Consider the following 21917-nt stretch of genomic DNA (forward strand, 5'->3'; position numbering starts at 1 on the left):
CGCCTAGAGCCCAGGCTCCGCAACAAGAGAAGCCACCACAATGGGAAGCCTGCACACAGCAACGAAGACCCAATGTAGCCAAAAACAATAAATAAAAATAAATTAAAAAAAAAAATCCCAATTAAATAATGGGTAGAAGAATTGAATAGAGATTTTTCCAAAGAGGAAATGCAGATGGCCAATAGGCACATGAAAAGATGCTCAATATTGCTAATCACCAGGAAAATGCATACCAAACTCACTATGAGATATCACCTCACACCTGCCAGAATGGCTATCATCAAAAAGAACGCAAATAACAAATGTTGGCGAGGATGTGGAGAAAAGGGGACCCTTATACACTGTTGTCGGGAATGTAAAGTGGTGCAGCCACTGTGGAAAGCAGTATAGATGTTTCTCAAAAAACTGAAAATAGAACTGCCATATGACCCAGCAATTCCACTCCTGGATATATATCTGAAAAAAACCCAAAACACTAATTTGAAATGATACATGCACCCCAGTGTTCATAGCAACATTATTTATAATTGCCATGGTATGGAAGCAACCTAAGTGTCCATCAACAGATGAATGGATAAAGAAGATGTCACACACACACACACACACACACACCACTCTCTCTCACAGTCCACACACACACACACACACACACACACACACACACACACACACAATGGAATACTATTCAGCCATAAAAAAGAATGAAATTTTGCCATTTACATCAACATGTATGGGCTTAGAAGGTATTATGCTAAGTGAAATAAGAGAATGAAAAGTAATGTATAATATCACTTGTATGTGGTGTCTAAAAAAATACAACAAACTAGTGAATATAAGAACAAGAAGCAGACTCACAAATATAGATAACAAACTAGTGATTAGCAGTGGGGAGAGGGGGTGAGGGACAATATAGGGGTGGAGGAGTGGAAGACAAAAACTACTGGTTGTAAGATAGGCTCAAGGATGTATTGTACAACACAGTAAATATAGCCAATATTTTGCAATAACTGTAAATGGAAAGTAAGTTTTAAAATTGTATAAAAAAATAAAAAAACAGAGCAGAGAGAAATGAAACAATCCTATGGAATCTCAAATATTATTTGACTTAAAAAATTGTTAAAGGAAACTGAATAATAGTTTGATTAGTGCTTGCTTTCTTCTCATTGTATAACTTATGACACTTAATAAGCATCTTTTTAATGTATTGTTAAATTATCATACTCCCTTCAACGTTTGGATGGACATCTACCATTTTATCCTTTTTCACTTACATTGTCATGAATTATCTCCAAGAATGTCTCTAATATCAAGTTTGTTTGATGGCATCTAAGTTCTTCTGGGACATTTTCATCCGTTTCATCACAATTTCTTTCCTCATTTCTGTCAGTAATCTCACCTTCACTAACTTCCTCTGGCTGCACATCTGGAGTCTATCAAACAATGGTAATGCCAATATCTCTACGATCAGCTAACTCTTCCGTAATTTCAATTACATTATATTCAAATATCGCTTTCAGTGTGGGCATTTTTCATTTAACAATATCCTCTTTCCATCATCTGATTTTTAAAATAATAACAAATGGGTTTATCAGTAGGAGACAAGAAGGGTACACAATTACCTGCTTTGCTGCCTGTGTGTGAACTGAATAACAAATGTGAAGTGACCACCCGCTGTCAGACTTTGACAAGGGTTACATGATTTGTCACTGGTCATGACACCTTTCTGTTATTTATATAGCAATTTGTATTGGGTTCCCCTGCTGGTGCAGTGGATAAGAATCTGCCTGCCAATGCAGGAGACACAGGTTCAATTCCTGGTCTGGGAAGATCCCACATGCAGCAGAGCAACTAAGCTCGTGCACCACAACTACTGAGCCTGCAATCTAGAGCCCGTGAGTCACAACTACTGAAGCCCGTGCACCTAGAGCCCGTGCTCCACAGCAAGAGAAGCCACTGCAATGAGAAGCCCACGCACCACAAAGAAGAGTAGCCCCCGCTAGCCAGAACTAGAGAAAGCCCGTGCACATCATCGAATACCCAATGCAGCCAAAAATAAATAAATAAAAATAAAACTATTATAACAATTTGTGGACTAAACTAGCAGTAAAATTTGTACTTTACAAAATTACTCAGAGTTAGTATATCATGGTAACTGAAATTCATACATTTCAGAACCATGCAGTAAGGAGAATGAATGCATGCGTGTGCATGTGTCTTTAGTTGTTGTCATTAAAGCCAGCAGTATAACTGAAATAGAGAAGCCTGGATGATGTTTAGGTTCAAATATCAGAATTGTTTGGGGTTTGTGAAAACTGAGATACCTATGAAATATAGATAGTGATCATAATAGATTCATAATGTCTGGGAACATGTTGAATTTTAATGATTAAATTTAATGCTGATTACAATTTAAATCAAGTTTCCTGGGAAGAGAGTGGAAATAGAAAAGATTACCAGAAATGAGTAAAAGGAACTAAAAATATTAGTTTGATTCAAGGAGCACAGGTTAGCAACAAAGTTGTGAGGCATTAGTTAAGGAAGCTGAAGAATAAATAGGAGAAAAAACAAATTTTGACACACAAAATGCTGTATATATTTACTGTATACAACTTAATGTGTTTGAAGATAACTATACACCCATGAAATAAGCCCTACAATCTATGCCATAAATCTACCCATCACCTAAAAATGTTTCTTCTCGTCCACTTATATGATTATGATGATGATGATTATGACAAGTACCCTTAGCATAATACCTACCCTATTAGCATGTTTTTAAGTAAACAATACAGTATTGTTAACTATAGGCAAATATTATATCATAAATCTCTAGGACTTATTTGTCTCATATAATGGAAACTTTTTTCCCTTTGACTAATACCTCTTTATTTCCCCCTCTCCTCAGTCCCTGGTATCTGCCACTCCACTCTCTGTTTCTATGAGTTTTACTATTTTAGATTCATCATATAATTGGTATCATGTAGTATTTATCTCCTGTATCTGGCTTATTTCACTTAGCACAATGATTTCCAGGTTCATCCATATCACAAATGACAAGACTTCCTTCATTTTAAAGGTTGAATAATATTCCATTGTATGTGTATACCATATTTTCCTCATCCACTCATTCATTGATGGACATTTAGTTTGCTTCCATATTTTGGTTATTGTGAATAATCCTGCAATGAACATAGGAGGTCAGATATCTCTTAGAAAACCTAATTTCAATTCCTTTGCATATATACCTAGAAGTAAGATTGCTGAATCATGTGGTAGTTTTCTATTTAGTGTTCTGAGAAAGCTTCATGCTGTTTTCCATAGAGGCTGCATCAATTTACATTCCCACCACCTGTGTACTAGGATTCCCTTTTCTCCATATCCTTGCCAACGATTGTTATCTATTTTTCTTTGTAATACCCATCCTAACAGTTTTGAGGTGATGTCTCATTGTGGTTTTGATTTGTATTTCTTTAATGATTAGTGGTGAAGAGCAACTTCATATGTACCTATTGTCCATTTGTATGTCTTCTTTGGAGAAATATTTATTCAGTTCCTTTGACTGTTTTTTATTTGGTTATTAATATTTTTGTTACTAAGTTGTAGAAGTTCCTTAAATATTTTGTATATTAATCCATTATCAGATATGAGATTGCAAATATATCATTTCATTCCATAGCTTATCTTTTCATTTTGTTGATTGTCTCCTTTGCTCTGTAGAAGTTTTTAGTTTGATATAATGCCACTTTCTATTTTTGCTTTTGTTGCTTGTACTTTTTATATCATATCCAATAAATTATTGCCAAAACCAATGTGAAGGGTGTTTTCCCTATATTTCTCCTGGGAGTTTTATAGTTTTAAGTCTTAAATTTAGGTCTTTAATACATTTTAATTTGATTTTTGTGTATGGTGTGAGATAAAAGTCCAATTTCATTATTTTGCATGTGGATATCTACTTTTTCCAATACCATTTATTGAAGAGACTATTCTTTCCTCACTGTATTCTTGGTGCCCTTGTCATAGATTGACCGTATATTGTGTGCATTTATTTCTGGGCTCTCTTTCCTATTCCATTGATTTCTATGTCTGTTATTTTTAAGAAGTCACAAAAATAAATGAGCAGAGGTTCTTACCTTGAGGTGCCCTGGTGGGTATGAAACACACACACACACACACACACACACACACACACACACACAATTTCATGTGATTTAGTAACACATGATTATATTCTGTTTAACTATCAGACTATGATAAACTAGCACAATTGAATTATTGTGTCTTTTAATCAAGGATTAACAGATATTTATCTTTGCTATTTCCACCAAAACTATACTTCCTTATAAGAAATTGCCTAAATAAACTAAACACTACTAAAATATGTTTAAAGTGATTAAATAACATTTTTATATTGTTTTACAGATCAAAAAAGCCTACCAAAGCTATATCCACAGGCAAAAAGAACCCCAGCATTTTCTTGCTTACTATCACCAGATAAGCCTCATAAAGCATCATTTTATTCATGCTAGCTCCAGTTTCTTTACTACGAATGGGGAAAAGAAAGTATTAGGCCACATACCTGGAAGTCCAAAGGTATTGTGGGCATCATAATTGATTAAAGTGATATAATTATATTTCTCCAATTCCATTTCCTTGCAGTTTTCTTGGTTTGGCATTCTCTGTGTGATGGCTTCATCAGTTCTAGGCTCCATCACTGCACATGAAAAGTCCGGAGGAAGAGAAAGCCTTGAAACCTCCCCTCCATGTCTATGGGTCCTATTTGCATTCTTTATTATCAGGAAAAAGCTATGCAGTGATTGGCTTTGGTCAGCGATCCTGATTCATTCACCGGCAAGGGTGATGAAATTTGTATTTAAAAAGATTTCTGTCTGGAGAAGAGCCATGATCCCAGATGCCTGGTTGTTTCAGCATGTGAGAGAGGTGTAATGTTAATATCCCATCCACCACATTCTCTGTGATCAAACTCATGGCTCCATTTCCAGACATATCAGTTATTACCACATGATAGAATACTCTATTAAGTTGGTTCTTTAATGTTTAGTGTTCTTATCCCTAAAAAGGTTGTGTATCATGCTGTCATTCCATCTGTCTGGAGAACATATTTTTCTATTCTTTAAAAATCTCAATTTAAGTGTCATCTCAAAACAATCTCTCAGATACCCCCCGCAGACTAATTAGGTTCTTCTCTTAAAACAATTTGCACTTCTCGTTCAAATAAGTTATTAGTAGCAATTAACTAATTAGTTGCTCAGTTTTTTTATTTAATATTTGTGTAACCCGGTTTATTTTAAACCTTATGAGGGCAGAGTTGTGTCTCTGTGTTCACTGCTACGTGCCCATTTCTAGCAGAGAAGGGTGAGCACTTACTTAGATATTTATGTAAGGGGAGGAGGATACATTAAAAAAAAATGATGGAGAAAAAAGGAGAAGAGGAAGAAAGGAATGAATAATAAAAGGAAGCATTTACCATCTTACTGCTTTCAAGAATGGTGGGAGATCATGCTGAAGAATTTAAGTGGGGATGCATTAAAAATAATAAGTTGGATTGTTTTGCCATATGGTGTCATAGCACCCCTTTTTTATTGCTTTCATTAACAATCATTATATTTGAAATTAATTGTTTGTTGTTCATTTTCTTCAGTGGACTTTAGTTCGTGTAGAAGGGGAAAAGCTCAATCTCTTTCCCAAATTTATTCCCAGGGCCTAGCATCATGTCTGCCAAAAAATTGTGACTAGAGTTGAATTATTAATAAAGCTTAATTTAGAATCATTTGTCAACTAGGAGATTAAATTGTCTACTCAGAAGTTAAATTCTTAGTTAAATATTATTATTTGGTTTCTTAATCAAAATGGGCTCCTGTGTTTTATGAGTTAATTTAGTAAATGATATTTTATTGTATATTCATACATTATAACTGTCCAGGTCATCAAACATAGCCCTTTACCCCACTATTTATTTGCCTTTTTAACCTTCAGAAAGGAGTATATCTAGGACAGCTTAATCAAATTTTAGCACAAGAAAATGGAGACTAAATTTGGCATCTTTGTGCATATAAACAAGTAGGTTCTTTTAATCTACTATCTCTTCATCTGCCATATAAACTTTGATAAATGGAACAGTAATTTTCAGACATTGTAACATTCATTATACTTTTTGCTTATCTTCAATAGCAGTTTTTTTTTTTTTCCTTTTTCAAGAGCTATTTTCCTTTTGGCAAGACTGTTTATTTCTCACAGAATTCTTTTAAAGTAAATGTCATGTGTGGATATTGCCAGGTAACCTTCAAGCAAGGCTTTTTTTACCACAACTTTATTTTGTGGAGTGCCTTTTGTGGAAAAGACATCACAAAACACTGTCAAAATTGGAAACAAAAGTCACAGTCAGAAAAATCAGTGATCTTTCAAATAATCTAAGATTAAATCAAATCAAACTAGCTTTAAGCTTAAACTTTAAAGCCAATCAAAATTTGGCTCACCTGAGAGGACCAGTAAACATTACATTCTAGACACTTGTGTTGCAGTAGGAGCCATCTTCTGGGTAATAATTGATTTATCCAGCACCTGAATGAAAATTTAGAAGCAGCTCATAAAACATAAATAATGAAAAAAAAGTCATACCAAACTAACAATTCATCTTAGAACTATGCATTTTTACTAATCAATTTAAATAAAAACTTTGCTTTTAAATTTTGCTTCACATCTAACAACAATTGCCTTAATTGTAAAGGGCCAGCCAGAGAGTCTCTGTTTTCTTCACTCAAGAGCAGAATTGTTTTACACGGCATATAAAAGGACAGAAATGAAAAACATTACTGGAGATTGTGGACTTGTTCATATGGTCTAGACAATTCTGGAACTGATAAGCTGGAGTTTCTAAATACCCATTCTCTTTTTCAAACTAAAAGTATTTTAAAAGAATTAAGTGAAATTAAAAAAAAAATGTGTGTTGGCAATATGCCTAGAATAGTTTTTATTGTTCATATCTGTTCAACTAATTTGATCTGCTTTAAGCAATATAGGGCATTGGTAATTTAATTCCACACAACAATATATTATAAAGAACATATTGTAATTGAGAAGTACTTTGTTTGGTAAAACAATATTTTCTGCAACATGGTATACCACCCTACAACTTGTCTGGTATATATTAACATAATATCAAAAGATACTCATGAATATATGTATGAGAAATATTTTCATAATAGTCAAATGCCAGCATCTATAATTCTATTACTTTTTTCTTCATAAAACTGACTTTATTCATATTTTTCTTCAGTTATTCTCTTCAATTAGGAAATAAACTTGTAGACCAAAAGCTGATTTAGAACTAAATGACACCTTCATAGAGTAAGTTTTATAGAAAGGGACTTACTGTCAAGAAGGACATTAGCAGACAGAATAATGGCTCCCCAAAGATGTCCTCATCTTAAAACTTGTGAATATGCTGATTTACTCAGTAAAAGTGATTAAGAATCTTAGATGGGGAGAGCATTCTGGGTTATCCAGTTGGGCCTGGTTAAATCACAAGAGTCCTTGTCATGGGATGGCAGGAGTGTCAGAGTCTGAGAAAGAAATGTGAAGGTGTTACACTGCTGGTTTAATGATGGAGGAAGGGGTCGTGAATCAAGGAATACAGGTGGCTGACCTCTAGAAGCTGGAAAATACAAGGAAACAAGATTCTTCCCAATGCCCTCAGAAAGAATGCAGCCCTACTGACAGTTTGATTTGAACTCAGTGAAATCTATTTCAGACTTCTAGCCTCCCGTAAGATAACAAATTTGTGTTGTTTTTAAGCCACTAAGTTTGTGGTAATTTGTTACAGCACCAATAGAAAACTAATAAAATTGTCTAATAGAATAAAAGTAATAACAATACAAGCTGCATGCTTGCCATATGGTAGGTACTATATTAGGAGATTTCCAGGAAATATCTTACTTCATCTACACAACAATGCTATGAGATACTTATTCTTACTAATTATTATTTCTATTTTACAGATGAGGAAATGTGTATCTAAAAGCCTGCAAAACTAATAAGTGGAAGGCGTATCTAAAGCCTGCAAAACTAATAAGTGGAAGAGGTGGGGTTTGAACACATAATCATCTAATTCTTCTCTGTCAAATAGTATAGTTTGAGAATAAAAGAAAATTAATAATGGTCTCCTCTAATCCTAAATAAATTTGGCTCTTATATTATTTCTTTTTTTCTTAAAATATCTCAAGTACTAAAAATGTCCCGCCAGGAGAAATACATGAGTCACTAAAGGAGAACCAAATATGACCTTCTTTTTATACATTCAACATATCCACACTGAGAAATGTAGGTATTTCAGAACAGCCGTCCCTTCCCTGCCCTTTGGGCAAGCACCATGCTGCACCCATATGATGCTGCACCCCTGGCTGCAGTTGGTTGGTTCAGAGCTGGGCAACTGTATCACATTTATTCATTCCCCTTCCTCGGAATTCAAGTCGGTATTGCAAAAGATGTACTTCATCTCTCCTGGGCTGAATGCTCCTGTTACATGGATAATCAAGACGACTCAGCAGCAGTATGTTTCATCACAAAAACAACAGAGATAAAGAAAGCTGCTCTGCAAAGAGAAAATAATTAGTTATAAATGTAGATAAACAGTGTTGACAGATACACAGAGAACATTGAAATTTTGTCAGGCCCTGGTTCTAGTATATTATTAAATGCAAAGTAATACTAAATATTTTCCTTCCCCTTAGGTTCTTTGAGATGCCCTCATGGCCTTATGACAAATTTTTACTTAAGTTAGCCTCAGTGGACTTATATTTCTTGCAAGATGGTCAGGTTTGTATCAAATATTGTGACAGACCCTAGACATAATGGTTCACCATCCCTTTCTTTAAAGAACATGTTCTGAAGCAGTTGTGGCATGTATCAGTATATGTTAGGCCACCAGTAATAAACCATGAAATTATCGAAAAAAATCAACGTTTAGTTCTTGGTTATTGTCATTTTTCTGTCTTACCTTCTTGAAGGCTGCCATTTAGGATAAGATTCTAATACTAAACATATTAAAACCTCCTATTATGTGCCTTAACTTATTCCCCATGTAATATAGTCAATCATACTCACTCATTAGTTTTCCAATTATGTTTCCCATATTTGATTAATTTCCTCATTAATGTAATAATTGGTGATTATAAAAATTCATTTTCTTCCCTTGTTACTGTGACATGTAATTCCTGCTGCTTCCATACCATTATCATCTTCGTGTTCAACCTCTAATCAATTTACCTTGAAAATAGGTGGCCTAGAAATACTGACTTCATATACTTTTAAAAAGCCAGAGATGTTATCAACTTGTTCCATTTTAGATGATTGTATTATGGTCAACATGACACCTCAGTGTTTCCTCCTCTAGCTTCATGTTTTAGATGTAACCTACCCACCAAGAAGAGGGTTACATTTTGAAACAGATTTCCAAATTTACTCTTAGAAATATTTTTAAAGCTCACAACATTCTTCTTACTCTAAACCCAAGATTTCTTCCCCTGTAGACTATTGATGAAATTCTCTCCCTTAGATTGTCACTTTCCACTGTCCATGACATCGTTTCTATCAGCATTTCACATACTTTCCTGCAAAGTTTCTGTAAACATGTTTAAAAACTGTTGAGTGGTGTCCGCCTACCTCTAGGTGTTACTTGTTACCTCCTATCCTTCTGCACCCGTTGCACCTTATCCTTCTTTTTTAAAGCACATCCCTTGCTGTTTTGTGTCCAAGCCATTTACTGCAATGTCTTTTTCCCCAAATGATTTTGTGATTTTGGCCAGCAGATGTTGCTTTAATTTGTTAATAAAATCTACCATTACACAATCTTTAAAGTAGTAGGTGAGTAATAATTATTCTAACAGTATATTTTTTTTTCCTAAGGCTCTGCCACTTTTCTAGTTTACTCCATCTTTCCACCTTTCATTTTATCTGGTCTTATCCTTCCTCTCCCTCTCATCTGCTTTTACTTCACCTTGCTAGCTACTTACCAACGTAGCTATATAAAACATTATATGCTTATAGAAGTTACTCTATAGTAACTTATATTTCTCTTTTTAAAAAGCAAGCACAAGCTGAATCTCTTCTGGGGCTCAGTTATAGAAATATGTCCTGGGTACAAGTAAATAATCTCATTTTTAAAAGAACATTTCATTATAATTTACAAGAAAGCAATATGGTCTCCATTTTCTCCGTCGTTTTAAGTTCAACAATATTTCATGTTTGTTTCTCTGCACAATTTATTTCCTAATACACATTGGAATATTGTTAAACATCTAGTTTCATATTTATTATATCTGTATAAATAGCATGTTTTTGGTGTAGTTGCAGATTGGGCAGGGAGAGATTTAATTTATCCCATTTGGGGTCCATTTAACATTGTAAACTGCATTTTATAAAATGGACCAGTCAGAAGACTAGTTTTGTGTAAACTAAGTAGTCCCTTGGGAGATAATTCAATATACAGAAATTGTTACTTCATTTAACAAGGAAAAGAGAGGTGGAGAGTTATGTGTCTGCCAGTATTGATCTCCTGGCCATTTTCTGTCCAAACTCTAACTATATACATTTCCACAAATTAAGCTTAAACCTGAAGCAAAAGGTCAAATTAATGTGACCATATATATACCTCATGATGTGGCAATTCACACCTAAGTATATTTTCAACAGAAACACATTCATATGGCAACAACAAAAAAAGTAGTAAATGTTCATAGGAGCACTATTCAGAGTAGCCTCAACCTTAAAACTACATAAATATCAATTGAAAGTAAAAATGATGAATAAATTATAGAGTGAAATACTATACAACAATGAGAATATACCAATCACTTTCTATACTTAATAATATGTATCAATTTCAAATCAAGTTCTGAGTGAAAGAAGCCACACACAAGAATATATATATCTTGTCTGATTTCCTTTATATCAAGTGAAAAAATAAATATGAAACCAATCTATGCTAGAATCCTGTATAACAATACCCTTGGGGAACTGCGTGATGACTTGAAGGTATAATAGGAAGGACTTCTGATGTGTTTCAGAAATGCTGATGATTTTCTGTTTCTTGATCTGTAACAAGCATATTTGCTTGTTACACAGTGTGCTCAGGTAGTGAAAATTTATCAAGTTGTAGAATGATGACATATGCATATTTCTATATGGATATTTTATTTCAATAAAAAGTTTTTTTTTAATATTAGCTAATATTGAGTATCTAAAGATTATATCCAAATGAAATCTTCATGTGGGCTTGTTTTGATTACATGTAATTAAACTATACAACATCTTAAGCTTGTTTCTCTATTTTCAACTCATGCCAAACTTTATAACTATTATCTGTGTCATATCACTGATTTCATGTAACTCTTACGGGTTCCAAGAAAGCCATATGTGTATTTTTTTCAAGAAGATTAAGTAAAATGCCACTATATGCCAAGAGGACTACCTTTTTCCTCTGCCTAAAAAGCTCTTACTCATCTTTGAAGACCTAGCTCAGTTGTCACCTCCTCTGTGAAATCTTATCATTTGCACCACAGGAGAGAAGCTGCTCCCTACTTTGTGAGCCACATACAGTGTTATTAACTCTGACAGCTTTTAAGGCATTGTGTTGGGATGACCTCTTCACTGATCCGACTTCTTTACTAGATTGTGAGTTTCTCAAGGGCAAGAACATCCCTTTATGCATTCTAGTTTCACTGGCACTTAAAAAATACACATAAAATATCTAGAAGTAACTTCAACCAAAAAATGTTGGAAACAGCGTGGAAAAGAGGACGAAAGTACTCTGAATTAAGTTATATCAGCCAGGAACTAAGTACTTGAACCACATGTTGTGTGGTTCTTTTAGAATTACTTTTATTGATTTTTCCATTGTCATCCTATCTAGGAAGTAGTTTTAAGAAACCTGTTGCTGTGCTTTAGAAATAAAAAATACTCTGGCCTCAGCCATAGCAATACTTAGGTTTTCTCTGAAACCTAATATATTTCATTCTTCTGAACATTTTAAATCAAGTTCCTTATAGTTTTCTCTATGCATTTTCAAGTAAAAAGTGTAAATTATAATCCCTCTACAGAAAATGTATGAGACTTTACTGTACTTGTTTTATCCAAAGGATAGTCCCCTGACTGAGTCAGGACATAAAAGCCTATTCTAAAGTTAGCTTCACTTCACTCCAGGGGGTAAAGATGTTTATAATTATCAAATGGCAATTAGGATGGAAGAGATAGGGGCTCCTACTCCTGTAGAAAATGCAGAGATCAAGGGAAATAGACAAATAAACCAATAATAATATTAATAGCCAAACTCTATTGATTGTTCCTTCTCTATCATTTTACATTATTGATTTCATTTAGTCTTCATTATAAGACTTAAGATGCCTTAATAACAGGCTAATGACCTTTATTATTCCCATGTAACAAATTAGAAAAAGCCTGATGGAATTTAAATATTTTGCTAAAAATTATGAACAATGAGTAGTAGTGGTGGGTTTAAATTCACCTGAATAACCTAGGGCCTGATTCTTTAATGACCCTACTCTATGGCCTTGTTAAAAAATGTTCATAAAGACATGTGAAGCATTGTACATTTGGTTTCTTAGACTGAAACATAACTTTTATAATTCCTACTTTTAATGTATTTTATTTCATCCTTGTTGAAAGTATTTATGTAAGATATTTCAGATAATTTCAAGAACTGGGATGGGATGTCATGCATGTATAAAATATGCAATATACACACTAGGAGCAAGCAACCACAAATATGTAGACACTTCTTGGCATGCAAATATAATCTTTGATGAATGATAACTTGAATAAGTGAGTATCATAATAAATATATCTATTATTTCTAAACTCATTTTTAAGCTCAATGTAATTGCAATTAACTTTTTAATAAAAGTTTTGTGTGAGAAGATCTGAAAAGAAGAGTCTAAAGTCTGTATAGAAAATATGCCAGAAATGTTTATTAGCTTTTATTATTTGTAATTACAGAAAATTAAAATAAAATCATAGTGAAAACATTGTTTCAAATAGCACATTACCAATGATTTTTAAAATGTTAACGTTTGACAAGTACGAATTGCAGAAAATTTTCTAAATACAAATTTAGTAATATATAACACACTTCACACACAGCAGTCTCATAATTCTCTATTTAATATTAAAAAAAGGAAAAGAATAATTGAACAAAGTTTTCTTCACAGAAAAGTACTTCATTACCTATGTGTTATAAAATGAAAAATTGGTATTAGGGTTTCAATATATGAATTCTGAATTTTGGTAGGACACAAACATTCAGTCCACAACAGATGGGAAAATGGTCAAAGTTGTTAGAATGAAAAGATCTATTTAGTGGAGCTCTGGACATTGGGAAGAAATGAAAACAGGATACAGTCAGGTCAGGCCAGATTATGGAGGGGCTATGAAACCAAAGAGTGAAAAGTCCCCACGTGGTTCTCAAGGTCTGAGTGGGCTACCTCTTACATGGGAGAGTATCCATAAGCTTTAGATTTTTCTAGTAGGATCAGTGGTGGTCCCTGAGAGGGAAGGGTTAGAGGCAAGTGATTTGACTAGAAAATCTAGAGGCAAAAACTGGGGCAAAAGCCCCAGTCAGGTATATTTGATCAGTTGCCAACATGGGCCACCTTCTTAAACATTATTGAGTTACATAAACCTTTTTCTATTTTAGGTCAAATTATACTTTGGATAGTTAATATGTATCTATTCACCAGGCACTGAACCCAGCCTATGCATTATTATTTTTTTACTTTGTATTTTTTTAAATCTTTATGTTCTTTTATAGGAGCAAGATTCCTGACCAGTATACAGTGGTGTATTTACTACAGAGACCTGTGCAGAAATTACATACTATCCATCTTGACAGGTTTTCATTACACTTTGCCTATTGATGGAATAGTTCCATTTATAAAGTTTTTATACATCAAAAATATTTGAATTTAACCAGGTTGTCCATTAATTAATCTCTGAAAAAGTTAAGTGGCATTTAATTTTAGCTACTATATTTTTACAACATTAAAAATTGTACACATTAGGTAGCTTCTCAAAATGTTACTTATGCACAATGGCATTTAGCAAATAGAACAGAGTCCATCATCTCATCCAGATCCACACAGACAGGTCTCATTTGAGAGCTATATGCTAAAGAGCTGGTATTTTGAGACAAAAGTACACCTAACCTAAGTTTCTTAACCGCCAATATGGACTTCTTACTCTGAAAGCCTGTCTTCTTGGCCACCTCGACCACATCTAACAATTGCCCTGTTGTGTGTTGACTCGACAGTGGAGCACCATGTCTCTCTGATGGTGGTGGCAGGCACTATTATTATATCCAGGTAAATAAAAGCCCATATTTTGAAATGCCAATTTGAGATACAAATCAAAGGTACAACATATTCAGAACGAAGTTTTCAGCGATCTGGAATCCTGAATGATGTGAAAAATTTCAGAAACTGATGGCAAATTGTACCCATGATGGGTTCCCAGCTATGGAAACATTAATACATTAATTCAAATCCCTTTACTCAATCAACATAGCCTAGGGTCATCCTGCCATTGTGTATCAAAAAATACGAAGTTAGGATGACAAAGTTTTACAATAATTTTATACAAGTCAAATTTGGAAAGTCATGTTAAGAATATCCATTCTGAGAGAAAAACATCAAATCCTTTGTGTACACATTTAGTGTGACTGTAACAAAGCAACACGTACAATTTTAACATTTAAAACTGAGCATCGTCTTTCTTTCCAGTGAAATGAAAATAAAAAATTAAAAATAAACAGGAACAAAATTACAATAAAGAATGTCAATTGCAACTGAGATCCTATGGGTTCTACTGATTCTCTCATCGAGTGGCAGGGCTCAAGTCATCATTAGGAGATAATTTGATTTTAAATGTGTCATATTAAACTGCAAGGATGTCTGTTAAATATCACAATTAAGGGCTTCCCTGGTGGCGCAGTGGTTGAGAGTCTGCCTGCCGATGCAGGGGACGCGGATTCGTGCCCCGGTCCGGGAAGATCCCACATGCCGCCAAGCGGCTGGGCCCGTGAGCCATGGCTGCTGAGCCTGCGCGTCTGGAGCCTGTGCTCCGCAACGGGAGAGGCCACAACGGTGAGAGGCCCGCATACAGCAAAAAAAAAAAAAAAAAAATCACAATTAAAACATGCCAAAGGAGAAGCCATATTGTCAAAATGCCCACTTAACCCACCCAAGCATCTCAAACCCACCCTTTGCTGACCATCTATAACCTCATTTTTTAAAGTTTTTTTTTTTCCTTTTTTTAAACAAGAGAAAGTAAACAGATACATGTTGGTAAATGCTAACTGTCCATATTCACATAGAGACACAGTGTAATCTCTGAGCCCAATATACAGAGAATGGAGGAAAAAGCTAGACTTCTATGCATTACTTCACAGGGGCCTAGCACCCTCCAGATTCCAGCAGAGCTAAGGGTGTAGGAGTTTTTTTCCCACGGAGCATGGTGGTGTTGATTCCATAAAGTTTTGCTGAGACAGGAAGGGATAAAAATGAATTTGGAACAGAAAAGAGTAGAGATTCTTCTCTACTGAGTTCTGCTCAAGGTATTCCCCCCCAAAATAAGTTGAGAACCATGGTATAAAGGAAAAGAGACCTCAAAACAGGATGACTAAAAACAAGAAGACAAAAGAAAAAAGAAGATTGCAATTTGCTCCCGGAGACTGGAGAAAATTAAAAAAGGAAGGTTGGAATCCATCAGTGTTCCATTAGTCATCTTCTCCTTCATCTTCCTCTCCTTTCTCCTCCTCCTCATAATCTTCATCTTCTTCGCCTTTATCCTCATCCCTTTCTTCATCAATATCTTCCAATCCTTCTTCTTTAACATCATCATCTTCTTCTTCTTCCCCTTCCTCATCATCCACGTCAGGAACCAAGTAGTACTGTAATGGATTTGGACAAATATCATCTTTCATCAGAATGATCAGGAAACCAGGTGAAGAAGCTCTCTGGTTCCTCATGCTGTGTCTTCCTGCTGGCTTTATTCTGCGTTTGGCTTGAACTTTTCATCAGATCCTTTCTGGATTTCCATTTGATTTCAGTGTACTTTGAAGATGAATCACCACTCTCATTCAGATGAAATTCTTTGGAAAGAACTTTATTTTCAAAGTAAGGGTTTTCATTAAAACAAAAATCTATTCTATAACCTGATTTAATATTTTCAAATTCTGTTACTTCAACTCTTATCAAATAATATAGTGTCTCTTCACCCTCTTGCACAAACAGTACAGACAATTGTGCATGGTTGACAAATGTTACACCAAAATTTCAGATTTTGGCAGTCAATTCTGACCTCTTCTGAAAAAATGGTTGGCGGAGTTCGTTATTTTTCTGTTCTACTTTCAAACTCTTCTCGCTGGCTTGTTCATTACATCTGTTCTGTCTTTATTTTGTACTTCATCAATATGTTCAATTTCTTCTTGCTATTATTTTTCTTCCTTCTGCAAGTTTGGAGAAGCAGATGTTTTCTTTGCCCTGGAGGTGGGAGTCAGTCTCACTTTCTTTGGTTTCTTCGCTTGAGGTGGAAATGAAGACTGGTGTTTGGGAGCCATGAAAACTCACCTTATTTCATTTTAATTCTCATAGTCACACTTTGAAACAGCCACACATTTTTCTCCCCATGTTAATTAACAGACAGGCAGGTAATGTTTAGAGACCCTGAAGAACTCAACCACATCTCACAGAGTCAAAACCAAGCTGTCAATTCAGGTCTGTCTGGCTCCAAAATCCACCACAGGCATGTCTGCTTGATCCACAAAAGAAATTAGGACACAGGTGAAGTTTGAGTGAAGCCAAAACAATGAAACTACTTAAAGGCCTTCATCAGAAAATTATGATAAAATTATTATTTTAGGAAAATTAATCTGATAAGAGCCAAACAGATTAAAATGGAGTGACAGATTAGAGGGAAGAAGAGCAACCATAAAATAACTACAAGATTTCAAGTGTGACATGATGAAAAGCTGAATTAAGCTGGCAATGGCAAAAAAGGGACAAATTTGTAACAATAATTAACAGAATAGATAACTGATTGGATGTGAGGAACAAAAGATAAGAGAAAGTTAATGATGATTGATATATGAAAAGTACTATTTTGGCATATGTTATATATTTTCAAAGTCAGAAATATTCTTTGACCTGTTTTAATACCAATATTGTCTAAGGTCAACATATTTCATTATTTTTACATGTATAGCCTTATTAGATCTTATTGCAGTCTTGAAAATTTAGTGGAAAAAATATATGCCATGTGTTTTTAAAATTGGACAAGGCTGGGTGAGCTTTTGATATGAGCAAACATACATAAGATAGAGGTCAGCAGTCAATGCATTCCTAATGTAGTCTATACTATAGTTATCCAAATGTATTTTTGAGTTCCCCATACTTGTATGGAGTTAGTGTTGGTATTAGCATATGCTGAAATGTAATTTTAGTTAATTCAGTGTGAATTTTTATTTCTGAATAAAGTAGATATAATTTGATCTTATAAGATTCTAAGAAATAAGTGGATCTTTGAAAATATTTTTCTTAATTATCACTATTCTACGAGGCAAGTAGCTGTACATTGCCAAGAAAGTATCATTTTGTTTATTTTGAGGATTATGTCACATCTTCTGCTCTTTCTCAGAAAAGAAATCATTTGGTCCTTTGAATTTATACCAGCCAACACAAATGCTTAATTCAAATTGAGATAGAAACCAATTATATTAGGAGAGAATCATTGACAATTGTAACATTCCAGGAATTTTGGCCCTGGCAGGGAGGAGTATGAGGCAAAGAATAGCATTAGGAGACCCATGAGGGGTCTTTATTTCAATAATTCAATTATTAGCTGAATTTGGAGACATTCTTAACTCTCTGAAATAAGTGAATTCAATACAAACACAAGGTATGTTATTTTCTTTCTACATAGCTTAACAACATCATTAAAGCATGTAAATGTTAAATTTCCCATACAACACTAGGAAGCATAAACTAAGTCCCTGTAATCCCGCTGCTCCTAGTAAGCTAAAATGTATTACATATTTACAATAAGCATTGCGTAATCTAACTTTTAACTATTTTTTCATTCAATTCTCACAACATCAGGTACTATTTATACCCTTTATGTGTTTACAAACACATAAAGTGAGAGGAAAAGAGTTTTATGTTTGCCTTGGTCACCCATTTATTTTTTTTTTACCTCCAAAATTGCTTCTTAACAAAGTATGAGGAAAGGTTCTTAGCTGGTAGGTCCTATGATTTATCACAATCAATCATTAGTTGCCCATTCAAACAAGATACTTACATAAGCAAATATCTCATTCCACCTTATCTAAACAGATAAGTTGCTTTGACCCAACCACAAACACTTATATATTTCCAAAAAGTGTTTTGGAAAGCAGAATTTCCAGAGATTTATAAGATATTGTAACTATCAGAATCAGAATGATCTTTTATTTTATTTTATTGCTTTCAACCATCACCTTGCATACATTAAAATTCATTGACTGAGCTGGTAGGGATCTGCATGTGCACTTCACCTTAATATCAATTGACTTGGTGTTAACTGAAGTGCTCTGGCATCCTTGGCCACAGAATTTTGAATTGGATTTTGGTTGGGGAAATAACAGAAGAAACAAAGACAACAAAAAACTCCATGAACAACAAACCTATAAACTATCTTATGTAGTATGGGAATGAATTGTTTAGTATAGAAACTAAAAGCTAACAGGAAGAGTTGGGATTGCAAAAGTCATAGACAACATTAAGTCATTGCCAAGAGTCAAAAAAACTGCCACAGAAGGTCAAGGAAGTATACACAGCAGAACTCAGCCTGCACAGCATTCAGGTGGATTCTCCTCACAGACATGCAGGAAAGAGGTGAAATCTCAGAATTTCATCTGTTTCATTCTCATCATTTGTTTTATTCCAAAAGTCACGTGGTAGATGGTTCTCGGGTGCTTACTGGGAAACCATAATGAATCTGACATCTCCCCAGGAATCTTTCTGCAAATGACTTTAGAAGAAAATGATTTCTCCCCTTCAACCTTCACTATTTTAAACAAGTACCTCAAAGTCTATTCTGGAACTATACAGAAAAATGCATTCTGGGAAATGTAGTCTCCAGCTTCTCCTCAGCAATGTGCAAAGTCAGGCTTAGAAGGAGGCAGTGGTGATGGCAAGTTGCCAACAGGTAATCCAAATGAGGAGACACAAAACCACTTAAGCCATTGTGTCTCTCCCCTTTGATTTTTCAAATCTGTTATAGCTCAGTCACAACATCCTTTTGATATCTTCTAATTTAAATACTGAAATATAGAGTTACCCATTATTAGCATACCTTATGCTAGGTTATTGGGGACTGGAAGAAAATAAAAATAATTGTTTAAAACATAATATATATATACATATATCAAAATATATATACAAATATATACATATCAAAGCAAAGAAGAAAAAGTGCATTATTTCTACAGTCTTCATTTCTTTAATTATTATGTGACCGGAGTTGTTATTTATAACTTCCTTTCTCCCTATCTTTCTATATACTCTTTGTTCTCAGCCAGAACTTCAACTGGCCATGGTTATTTATCTGAAGGGAGAGGGGAGGTGGCCCAAATCATTATTTCTGGAGAGTCTGTGCCATTAACAATCTTGCTTGTATGTGATTGCTGCTGCAGTTTCATATTTACATTTACCAGTGGATTTGGGAGTACTAGGAAACACCACTGGTTCCAGACATATTCATCTTTGATCTCATTTTATATTGGCAGGCCTATCTCCTGGATCATCAGAACCTATCATATCAACCAGTACATAAACACTTTATGTGTCTATTGTTTATAAAGTAGCCAATGGGCAACCTCCTTTCAATTCAATGGAACTTTTTTTGGGTTCTCTTGTTGGAGCATTCCTCCTCTGGGAATCAGAAAGGCATATATTTGCAGGTATGGGAAGCAAGCATTTTGCACTGAATTATTTTAGTAATAGTGACCAAAGTCACTCTCATTTCCACATCTTGGCTCCTAGACTTATGTATTCTGGCTACAGGAGAAACAATGTCGTATACTGATCGCTAATTCAGAACATATTGCAGCTTGAACACTCAACTTAACAGATGTTGTCACAAAGCCAGCAATATAATTGCATTTCTAATAGCCATTTCATTGTTCTATTAAGTCAGCTGTAAGATAACAGATTTATAACAACAAGAGTGAGTTTGATGGACACAAGCACATTGCTAAAATTCACTCACTTTCAGTGAATTCCCTGATCAGAGAATACGTTGCATGTGTTCTGTGATGTTAAAGATGTCACTCTATAAATCCACTGATGGTCTATTGGAAGAAGCACTGAAGATTGTGAAGAGAAAATAAATGTCTCCCAGGAAAGGGAAATCATTACTCCTGCCATGAAAGATTCAGTCCATTGTAAACATCCTCTCTTGTGGCTGGCATATCCTCCAGGAGAGTGTGTAATTCCTTCACTCAGCAGTTTTGTAGTTCAGCCTTAGTGAGTGAACCCCAAGCTGGGTAACTCATTCCTATGGAGTTTCTGGGCAAACAATCTAGCTGACATCCAAAGAATAGCCATTTTGTCCAACAAATTATTGAGAACTTTCTCTATAGAACTTTCTCTATAGTGGGTGCCATTTGGTAAGCGTTCTTAGTGAAAAATATTTTGACACCCTGTTACAATTCTGAGAGGTGTATCTACTTAATTTTTCATCAGATTCTCTTATCATTCATTTTAAATCTTGTTTCTTTCAAGTTATTAACCACTATTCTTCAGTACCTGAGAGGTGCTGTGCTATTGTACTGCCATTTTCAGAAAGTGCCAGTGAATTGTGAAGAAATATTTGTTATCCAGTTTTCATTTTTCTTTTGTTTTTTCCTCTCCACTCCCCCATCAACAGGTTACAGGGAGATCTCTTTGAGATTGTAGCTGAGGGTTGAGAAAGTGGGCAATGTAGGGGAACTACAAGTCATGGGAGTCTAAGTCACTTGCTCCTACAATTTACACGTGCTTTCAGCACTGATCTTATATATCATTTCCACTTGATGCTAATTTCTCTGCACCTCCAATGCCATGGCTTGAAGGGTGACATAACACTAAGATCATTGTGTGTAACTCAGTTTGCATGGTAATGTAGTATTCCTGATTAAATCTCTACCAGGGCTCAGTAGTACCAGGGACTATTTTACAAAACGATAAAAAAATGTCTCTAGAAAATATCATGAATTTGACCCAGATCCTAAGCTTCTGCACTTGACCTTATGTTCTACAATCTTATTAAACTCAGTCATTAATTTTAGTAGATTGTTGGTAGACTTTTTGAGATTTTCTATGTAGATAATACTTTTCCTCTTAAATAGCTTACTTATTTTATAGAACATAAAAGGAAAATTACTCTTTTATATAAACTTACCTATTTACCATTTTGTTGCTCCTCTTTTGTTCCTGAAGAACCTTGCTTCCCTTTGCTGTCATTTCCCTCCAACTTGAAGAACTTCCTTCCTGTGACATCTTTAACATCAAAGAACACATGCAACATATTCTCTGATCAGGGAATTCACTGAAAGAGTGAATTTTGGCAATGTTCTTGTGTCCATCAAACTCACTCTTGTTGTTATAAATCTGTTATTCTACAGCTGACTTAATAGAACAATGAAATGGCTATTAGAATTCTTTTGGAGCAGGTCTTCTAACAACAAATTATTTAATTTAATTTTATTAATAATGAATTTATTTCCCTTAATTCTTAAAGGAGTGATACAGATATAGATGATACAGATATATGTATATAGAGATATAGATAAAAATAGATATAGATAAAGATGA

At 34.5% G+C, this 21917-nt stretch overlaps 1 pseudogene; it reads right to left on the minus strand.

Annotated features, from left to right (window-relative positions):
- Nucleotides 1–15802: 15802 nt before the first annotated feature.
- Nucleotides 15803–16645, minus strand: LOC136137772 (protein SET-like; annotated as a pseudogene).
- Nucleotides 16646–21917: the final 5272 nt, after the last annotated feature.

The sequence above is a fragment of the Phocoena phocoena genome, chromosome 18, assembly GCF_963924675.1.
Source record: "Phocoena phocoena chromosome 18, mPhoPho1.1, whole genome shotgun sequence".
In the NCBI taxonomy this organism is placed as follows: domain Eukaryota; kingdom Metazoa; phylum Chordata; class Mammalia; order Artiodactyla; family Phocoenidae; genus Phocoena; species Phocoena phocoena.